The sequence below is a fragment of the Thunnus maccoyii genome, chromosome 16 (assembly GCF_910596095.1).
Source record: "Thunnus maccoyii chromosome 16, fThuMac1.1, whole genome shotgun sequence".
Taxonomy (NCBI): Eukaryota; Metazoa; Chordata; class Actinopteri; order Scombriformes; family Scombridae; genus Thunnus; species Thunnus maccoyii.
In genome coordinates, this window is record NC_056548.1 from 25,863,975 (window position 1) to 25,874,274 (window position 10,300).

General features: G+C 41.1%; 1 long non-coding RNA gene across 1 annotated transcript; it reads right to left on the reverse strand.

Moving 5' to 3' along the window:
• Window positions 1-873: 873 nt before the first annotated feature.
• On the reverse strand, window positions 874-5,435 carry LOC121881567. The gene is made up of 3 exons (XR_006091818.1): window positions 5,200-5,435; window positions 3,519-3,579; window positions 874-953 (listed from the first exon to the last, which is right to left on the reverse strand). It is a non-coding gene; the product is annotated as an uncharacterized LOC121881567 (long non-coding RNA).
• Window positions 5,436-10,300: the final 4,865 nt, after the last annotated feature.

Consider the following 10,300-nt stretch of genomic DNA (forward strand, 5'->3'; position numbering starts at 1 on the left):
AAAGTGTTACCAATATTTTTTATTGAATTGCTCCACGTGCCTGTGTTGATGGCCTCACGTGCCACTTTGAGCACGCGTGCCATAGGTTGCCGACCCCTCGTATTTGTGCTAATTGGTGATGACAGTTCGTCTGGGAGGCCCTGGCGCAGTGCGATCAGCCAGGCATGTCTGCTCCGTGCACCGCCCCCCTCTCAGCGTACACACACACACACACATACACACACACACACACACATACACACACACATTTTTAGCTGCAAGTAGGAGGATCAGCTCATGGTGGCTGTGATGGATGGGTGCATGTGTTAAATGTGCTTCTATGTGAGGATTAATCTGATATTGTGTTAATGTGGTTGCACCATTGGATGTGTGTAAGTGTACATTCAGGTGTACGCAGGGTGGCTTGTTGGTTAGAATGAGAGAATGACTGTTTTAAAAAGCGACAGGTTTGAACCTGAAGCTGTGCCTGTCGGCTGCAGGGCTGTGCCACTCTCACCTTCAGCTTCACTGCCCCACTTGGGTGGTGGTGGTGGTGGTGGTGGTGAGGGAGAGGGTGGAGGGATAGCTAGATAAATGGCCTCTCCCTCTGCTTTCTCTCTCTTGCTATACCCATTTTGAGAAGGTCAGTGAGTGATACAGAGGGAGGGAGCGCTCCTCTCCTCTCTTACTTTGTCCTGAATAAGGTGTCCTGTTTAGTGCACTACACAGAGAGCACTACAGCAGATCCCTGAACGCAACCTTTCTCAACCATACAATACACCACTCAACCACTGAGTGCGCTTAAAGGATGATTCCAGTTATTTCTAACCTAGGCCTTACTTTCCTAGTTGTTGCCGACATGACAATCGATGGTGTTCAAAATTTCATCACTTACCTCGCTGTAGAGCTTTTCATAGCTTCAGATCATAAGTGGGGCTATTGGTGAATGCACACTCCAATACAGTCTGTAACAGCTGAATCCAAGAAAGGATTAAACATGTCAACCACTGCAGTTATACATCTTTAAATAACTTTGACTGAACAATTATCAGACATTTTGATAGCTACACAGCTAACACAGTTCCCTGTTTTTACTTTGTTAGCTGCTAGTCTTCTGATGCGTTTATGTCTTATTAGGAGAATCACAACAACAGATTTCCACTGCTTCAGCTCAGCTCATCTACTCATAAAATGCATTGTCTTACTTTGTTGTGACTGACAATTTTAATTACAGTGGAGCAATGGCATTAATAGTTTCCCCATTTATGACTTGCACTGACACCAACAACTCAGCAAATCAGTTTCTGATATTTTTATTTTCAATGAGAGATTTGGGCAGTAAACATCACCCATCAACACATCACTGATGACTTTTGCTCAAATTGCAATGATTATTCACCTGCTGAAGTGCCCTTGAGCACCATGTTCCTGTGAGGGATGAGATGAAAAAGAATTCCCCCAGCTAGAAGCAGTAATGTGCAGTATCATAACTGTTATCTTTTTCATCAGTGAAGAAACAACAGCATACCGCTGTCAGTGGATCAGAGGAGCTGCATTGTACCTAAAGCTCTTGATTTAGTGGTGACTGTGTGGCTTTAACAACCTTGAATTATCTGCCACCCTGTTAGGATAAAAGCAGCGCCAAGGTGACTTGTAGCGACTATTGTCAGATGGTTCTCGCTTTTTCTTCAGCAAAGCGTGAAAGTGAAACGACCCACTGAATTCTCCAAGTCCCTCAGCACCACATGGAAAATATTACAATGCACACACTCCTGCCTCCAAATTAAACACCACTATTGTTGGAGAGCAAACTATTGTTTCGATATTTTTTGGAAGCCTTGCACTTAGGTAGAGAGGTGTGTATCCGTATTGAAGCTTAAATGCTCTAAGTGAGAAAATATTCTATATATTTCCTCAGATAAACCATGACATTACTGCTTACATCAGAAGCCCCACTGGGGCCACCCATGCTACTAATGAATGCTTGGTACTCATTTGACTCTAATTTGCCTCTAAGTGGCTACCGAATGTAATGTATTAGGTTTTTAGTATGCGTGTGAAATTTAAATTGCTTCAGAAAAGTAGCTTTCTCACAAAACCATCATAAATCAGTCAAAAATAAGCCCCTGAGCCTTCTCCACTATACTGCTACATGTCTCCTTATCAGTTTGTGTGTTTGCAGGTCAGCCTTTGCCTTGCTTCTTACCCTGCTACATGTTCCAAGTGAGCTTCCATGAGGTTTGTTTATATCCTCATTTGTTTGCTTGTTTGTTTGTGCGTTCTCTCTGCTCTGCAGCTGAGCTAACAAGGCGCCATTTTGCCCGGGCCGCTGGTACGGTCCAATTAAAGCGTGTGATCAGCCAGAACGCTTTAATGATGGTTGTGGTGCTGGAGTTGACCGGCTTACACAGAGAGACAGGGAGGGAGAGAGGGATGGCATGCTGTGAGGTGGTGTCTGCAGCATACCAGTGTTGTGGCTCAGTGGCTCCACTGCAGACAGCAGACAGGGTAAAATTAGCCTTCCTCTCCTTTTGTCAGGAGGAAGGGAAAGGCCAGCTGGCTGTTGGAGCTGCCTGAAGGCTATTGTTACCGTTCAAAGCTAAGATCTCTGTTTCTGGGTGACTTCCTTTTATTATTGCTCTTGAGGTAAGTGAACGTTCACTGTACAAAGCTAGCCCAGTTAACAACAGTATATCTATCTGTCTATCTGTTCATTCATTCCAAACATCCACAATCTGAAACCAACAAATTATGTCAAACAGTGCTATGTGTAATGGGCATCAATAAAGCTCAAAACCAACCACAGTGCATAGCAGTAGTCATATAATGGAATTTGAAGCCAATAGCCAGCAGTAATGAGTAATGGGGAATCATTAGTTGAAATTGAGCATTAATCCAAAAACACTGTGTTACTTCAACTTTTTGGAGGGTGGCTTTGTTTGCTGTCTCAACAGGAGTTTGATGGTTGGTAGCAGTTTGATGCCTGAGTGTGATGTGTTAGGTTGATACAGGAGCTGTAAGTAAGTGATGACATTTTTCAAGTAAATTGCAATCAAGGAACAGCAGCCAAAATATGTCAAATACAAGGAGCAAATGTATAAGAAATTACTTATTACTCTGTCACATATGGCCACTGTGTTTAATCCTTAAGATAGTCTAAGTGGATTCATTCATACAGTGCATTTACATGCACTACAGTAACCAGATAACACTGCCATGAAAACCTGGTTACTGTAAACAGGGTAAGGGATACCCTGGAATATAGTTTCCCCAGGTAGATTTCGTCCATTTTCTCCATATACATGTAACCAGATTTCTAATCGGCTTTTAACAAGTATGCATGTGAATGACAAAAGACTTCAGATGGGGAAACTAACAGGGGAGCAGGTGGACGTTAGGAAAGATACTTACACCTCGTTTTTATAATAATTCCACCCAAAGGTTGACAAAAACTGAAACTAACACAAATGAGCCCGTAGAAGTCTAAATAAGTTAGTTTTAGACTCATGAACATTTGAGTATTTGTTAAATTCACCCACCTTTATGCTGTGAGGAGGAGTTCTGCTTTATCTGTCTGACTGTCTGTCCTCTCTGTACCATCTGCTCCAACACACACAGAAACAAAATGTCAGAAAGCAGCATCTTCTAGCACTAAGACAGTTAAAATCAGTCCACCATGCTTCCAACATAAGGTTACTGCAGTGCATGTAAATGTTCTTCGATTATCTGCGGAACTGGTTTCTCTAAATTATCTGGTTACTACAATTTCCATATTGATTTTACAACTCTGGAAAGTTATCACAACAACATGATTGTCTCAGCCTCCGTCTCAAACAGTAGAAATACACTGATACATGATTTGCACATGTTTGGCTAATACAGTGAGTAGCAAGATGGTGCTGCATTGCGTTGCAGCATGAATGGCCCTTTTTTTGCAGTGGTCCAACTGAAATGACTAAGACTGTTTTTTTTCATACTGTGCACAGCCTTAGCATGCAGCCTACTACACTATGACATAGTTTAGGCTAAAGAGTTACAACGTAGCACTGAGCAATCAGTTCTGATAGATTACTAAGTAAATTATTTGGTAAACTGACCAACAAAATCTCACAAGAAACATATGTTCCTTTAATGGAAGAGAGCAATGTAAAATAAATGACACATTTTAAGATCACATCCAAACACCTGTTCCGCTGATAAAAGCTCAGGTTCCAAATCACTGGTAACACATCCCGTCCCTCGCTCCCTGCTAGCTGTCACTCTTTGTCATACACGCACTGGTAAATACACACACAGACACGTGGTAACGCCGCGTATGTGTGTGTGTGCACAGCATGCACGCTACAATGGATTGTGTTTTTGAAATGCCCTCACGTACACATGCTCAGATACACACATGCTGTCTATACCTAACTGTTTGGGTATATGTGTGCAACGCTTTGTGGGTCTCTGTGTGTGCGCTCATGTGGCACATGTGCAAGTGTGTGTGTGTGTGTGTGTGTGTGTGTATCGCATCCGACCCTTGGCTCTCAGCAGAGGCCAGCGTCTGTTGTGGAGCCCTCTAATGGACGCCCAGCTGGAGTCAGGCACACACAAGGGCAGCCAAGGTCACAGCCACTGCCTCTTAGGACCCCATCATTTGGCAGAGCTCTGCAGCCTGCAGTATGCCCTGCTCAGTGTGTGTGTGGCTCAGTGTGTGTGTGTATGTTTATGTGCATTTGTGTTTCTGTATCTGAATGAATTCTGTGTATTTCTATGTGTGATATTTTTCTTTGCTTGTAAACAAGTTTGTGTGAGTGTGTGTGGAAGAAGAAAACGAGAGTACATCTTGGGTCAAGTACAATGTGAATTGCACAAACACACAAACACACACACACATAGCGAAAATAGTCCAATTTATCTCATCACTTGTAACAGTTGTAAATAGACCAGAAGCAACTAATTGTTTTGGTCTGAATATAAAACTAATGTCAGCACTTCATTAAAGGCCAGTCATAAAGACATTGTTAATCGCGGGGATGCTTGTTACCTTTGAAGTTCTTTCAGTTGGCTTTGTTATTAAAATGCATGGCAATGGGGAAAACAAAGAGGCAGTAACAGTCAATAGCCACCCAAGGCAAAGAGAAGGAGAAATGCAGAAAGTGTGCTGGAAAAAACAACAATGTACGTAACAAAAAGTTCTGAAGATTATTTCATCTTCAATCCAACTTTGTACATTACCCGTATTCTTGTCTTGTGCTGTTGGTTTGATGTGTGGAGTCAGCACAGTGGTTACTGTTCTCTCCAGCACTCTGAGAGGGAGAGATCGCATGCATACCAGACTTGTGAGTCTTGTGTGGTCCACTGTTTTGATCTGCCATGCAGGCTGCAGGACTTGAAGCACCGAGCATCAAACAGAATGCTACAGATGGTCAAGGTTCTTCCTCCAGAATCAAACATGCTGCTTAGAACAGACATGCTGCTGCTTGATTTGTGTGTGATGCAAAATTGAAACCGTTTTGGTTGCAGGCTTTGTGTTTCGCCGTCAGAAACACGAAAAGTCATTGGCAACAGCTTGAAATAAACAACGTTGAAAGAAAACCTGCTCTCCACAGATCATGGGATCTTTTCAAAATGGCCCAAGAATACTGAGATTTCTGCTTGAATTTGCTGAGGAAGACGATGTGGTTAGAATCTCTAGAGGAAAGCTAGTAAGTGGACCTTGAGTACAGATGTATTTTTTATATCATAGCTTTTTTCTTCCACATCCATGATATCCAGCCACACTCTCCTCTAATGACCAACATTTCAGCTGTAAACTAAACTGTGTAAAAAAAAAACCCTCAGTCCCCACCTGTTCATCTACATAACCCACTTGACTGGCCTCAGTCTGTCAAGCTGGTGACATTTATCCCACAATGGCGATGGGCTTGTGGGAAATGATGTTCATTAAAGGCTGCAACAGAAATATAAAATAAACAGCAATGATACACAGTTTTTGTGCCAGAACTGAACAACTTGGTGAGATTACAGTATGTTGTAGGGCTGGACTTTTACTCATGTGTTTTATTACAAATGTCTGTGTGATTTTTGAAAGAGGTTTTCTTACTTCTGGAACAGGACCTGAAAATTCAAGTCGTTCTCTATAGTCTCTATATCCTAGGTCTGTGGATCATCCATAGTAATTTGTACAATGTCTCTGGAATAAGATGTTGCTGTTGGTGGTTTTCTTTTTTTTTTCTTTTTTCTTCTTTAAAATCACTCCCTATTTACTACATAGTGCACTATATTTACCCTTCACCATTTTGTTTGTGTCTGATTTCTGAGCGTGTAAAGGTTTCCACTATATAGTGCCCTTGAAACGAGACGTTTTGTGACTCCACAGCTGTAATAGTGATGACTCAAAATGATGGTGATTAGTAAGTGTCCAACAACTCGATTTGCTGCTCACTATTGGGTTCTGTTATATAGGGAATAGTGAATGAGGGAACAAGGGAGTGATTGCGAACAGAGCCATGATGTTTTAACCAAGAGGCTTGAGGCTGAAGCTAATGCTGAAGTACCTTAAAGTGGCACCGATGACCACTAGATGCTCCAACTGACTCCCATTCAAAAATCTCAATCATTTTTTTTCAACAAGTCATTCTGGTCTCAATCATTAAGTTCAGGCCCTCTAATAAGTGTGCTTATGGTCATAATGGAAATTATTGCTCCGTTAATAAGACTTGAAGACTTATAGTAGCTTTGATGTCTGCTGAGTGGGTGTTGATTGACAGCTGTGATTGACAGTTGGCTCACCTGCTGCTCTCCCCGGCTCTGGGTCTCACACTGAGTCAGACTATTGTCACAATATTTCACCAAGTTTAAAGTCTGTGAAAGGGAAAATGAGATATTTCTTTTTAAACACATTATAAATGTTAGAAAATAATTGTTGAAAACGTGAGAAGACTGTGTACTATGTAGTACTGAATTGTGGACTTAAAGCGGCGACTAGTATGAAGACCCCTCCACTATATAAACTCTAGAGTGCACATACTCGTGGTTATATTTTTTTCACCGGGTAGTTTTACAAACTTTCATTGGAGACAACTAGGATTCACTTCGGATAATCCGCTGTTACTGGTGAATGGGCCATTTCCAGTAAATGTTAGTGCTCAAGGAGTTATTTTAAACTCAGCTGAAGTGTCTGTTGATGGGTGGAGCCACCAGCAGCTTGGGCTTCAGTACCGGTTGTGCGGACGGGAGGTCCTCGGCCAGAGGCAGAGCATTTACCAGGCAGAAGTTCACCAGAAAGCACAGCACGAGAGGCTTTTGCTCCATGGGTGATAGCCGCAATGAAGCTGCTTTTCAGTGAAGAAGTAAGTAGTGTTAAGTGCACCAAACTCCATTGAAAAAAATGACAATTTAACATAAGGATGATTGGTGATGGTTTGCTTGTTAACTAGTGGCTCCCAATGTTACTTTATTTTTAAAATATCATCCGTGTTATTTGCCTTACACCTACAAACAAGGCCTATTTTAAATTGTGTATGGCTGTTCAGTTGGGCCGTGCTTTCAGCGGCCCCCAGTGTTTCAGAGCAGAGAATACTGCTTATTTTTCTATGATTTTGCAACCTAATTTTATATATTTGGCGACTTTTTTATCATTTAAATTTTGCTGGTTGGTTAATAACACATATTTCTGTTGTGTGACAAACTCAGAACACATATTTATTATTTCTTTAGACAGACTTTAATGTTACTTGATTAAGATACCTTGCCTTGTTAGCATAATTTAGCTAAAGTAGCTAACATCAGCCTAAGGGTGCAGCACTCAGTGTTCCCAGTACGCTAGCGTTAGTTTTGGTGCGAGGTAGCAGAGCATGTTTCCAGAGCATGAAAGGCAAAACCCTGCACTCCTTATTTGGAAGGTCCTGGCTCCAAATGGAAAAGATCATAAGCTGCAACTTTGGGCTTCAAACTGCCTCACATGCAAACCAATGAGTGATGTCACACTTCACTACATACATCTTTATATACAGTCTATGATTTAATGCTGTGAGCACCACAAATTCCATTTTATTGTGCTAGAGGTGGAAATATTAGAGACAGATATCTCAAAATCTGGCAAAAACAAAGGTAAGTGAGAAAATACGTGTTCTCTCATTTAGATGAATCTACCCTCTAAATATATAATTATAATAAACCTGGAGACTGAACCTCTCTTCAAATTAAAAAAGTTACTGATGTTGTCCTTTAACAACCTTTTCAATCAGTACAGGAGGATTTGTATGCTGAATGCACAGGCCCTTTAAAGATCAATGGACAGGAACGATGGTTCTGTTATCAACCAAAGCCTCCTGTATAATGAAGTTCAAGTGCATCGACATGTACCAACATGTAAACACGGCTTTTGTGTTGTATAAGTGTGTTGGCTTATGTTCATCCATGCAGAAACATGTGTCCAAATATGCATGCATACATTTATGTCGCACGCGTGCGTGTGCGTGTGCGTGTGTGTGTGTGTGTGTGTGTGTGTGTGTGTGTGTGTGTAAGAGGAAGGGTATGACGTGCATTGTGTGTGAATCAAATTTTTCATGAAGAGATAACTCTTCATCTCAGGATACAGAAACCATTTAAGGGTTAGCTGTCCGCTGAATGTGTCGTGGTTGTCGTGGTGACGGCAGCTATTGAAAACACGAACAGAACATGTAGGTGTCTTCCTAAAAGTCTTAAATTACCATACCTTCAACACAGTATATATACAGCTGGTCCTCTTAGTATTACATTATGTAAATTAAATGGTGTTGCCAACAAGAAGCTTTCACATTTTTTCACTAATTTTTCTGAAATCAGTCTTCTTAAATAGCTTGCTTAAGAGGAAATGCAGAATCTCATTGCAGTATCACACTGATGGTCACAAGTTAAACAGACAGTAGGCTGGTCAAACCGGATGACCACACAGTTAACACAATGTTTAGTGCGTACACAATGACAAAGCAGGTTAACTGGTTGAGCTGCTTTCCAATTGAAGATAACAGTATAAAATCACAAGATAGACTACAGCTGTACTGCCAACTTATAGGCTGCGTTTTGTTTTCCACATTATAAGAAACATTACGAGGAAAAAGCTTCTTGCTGAGCACAGTTTAATTTAGGTAAATGGTTATTGTAGATGATAAACACAGATGAGTATGTATTGATTAAAATAGAATTGATAATGCTTTTAGGAGCCAGCTGCCATCACTATAAGAAACCACAACGTATTCAGCTGAGAGTCGCCAGTTAACACGGTCACCAGTTAAACCAAAATACCTGTTAATGATCACAACAGTAAATTAAAATGTTAAATTAAAAAGGAATCATGCTGGAGTTGTGTGTGTGTGTGTGTGTGTGTGTGTGTGTGTATGTGTGTGTGTGTGTGTGTGTGTGTGTGTAATTAAAATGGATTAAAATGGCGTTGATGGGAATTTCTCCTGGGAGGGCCAAACTCCTAGATGGGCGGGCCTGGCCCCCCGGGGCCCGCCCATTACGCTGGGACTGGGTCAGTGTGAGGATGGCAACAGCAGCAAGTGACAGTTTGACTGGTAGCTCTAGTGATGGAGGGAGCAAACCAGGATAAATGAAGGAAGATGTTCATGTAATGATTGGAGGAGTACTGTGAATTGTTGTGTAAAAGATGTGGTGGTTTTGCTGTACATATTGTATTGTGTGTGTCTGTCTGCGATAATACATGATGTGTAGTGTGGTGATGTCTCTCTCTCTTTCTCTCTCTCTCTCTCTCACACACACACAGGAGTTTGTGTAATATTACATACATTTTTACCCTTTTCAGTAGTTCAGAGTTTGAGCACCAGTCTGCTGCTACACCAAGCTGCTTCACTGCACCAGACGAGCTCTCCACTCCAATGACTACTCCTCCAAATATAAAACATATCTGAATGATTATGCATTGTTCAGTTTTTTCACTTTTTTAAAATTTTGTATGCAAAATATGAAAGAAAGTAGCTAACTTATTCTCTATAAAATGTTTTGAAAGTTGACATATAAACTGTTTTTTTTTTTAATGGAATTATACCCTAAATGGGCAGTGTGACTTGGGAGACACAGAGTGTTCATTGAAAAATAAATGTCATATTTTAGAAAAAAAATAATGAAATTGGGCCATTTAGCCTAAACACATTAAAACATAGCAAGTAATTAATTTCCAAAATATTTATATGTGCTTGCCCATGGAGCACATGAGCAGCCAACACATCTGTTCTCAATGTGTCTGAAATGCACGTAAACATCTGTGCCTGACACATGCAACTGTCTGTCTATGTGGCTGTTATCATTTTCTATGTGTATCTACTCAATCGGT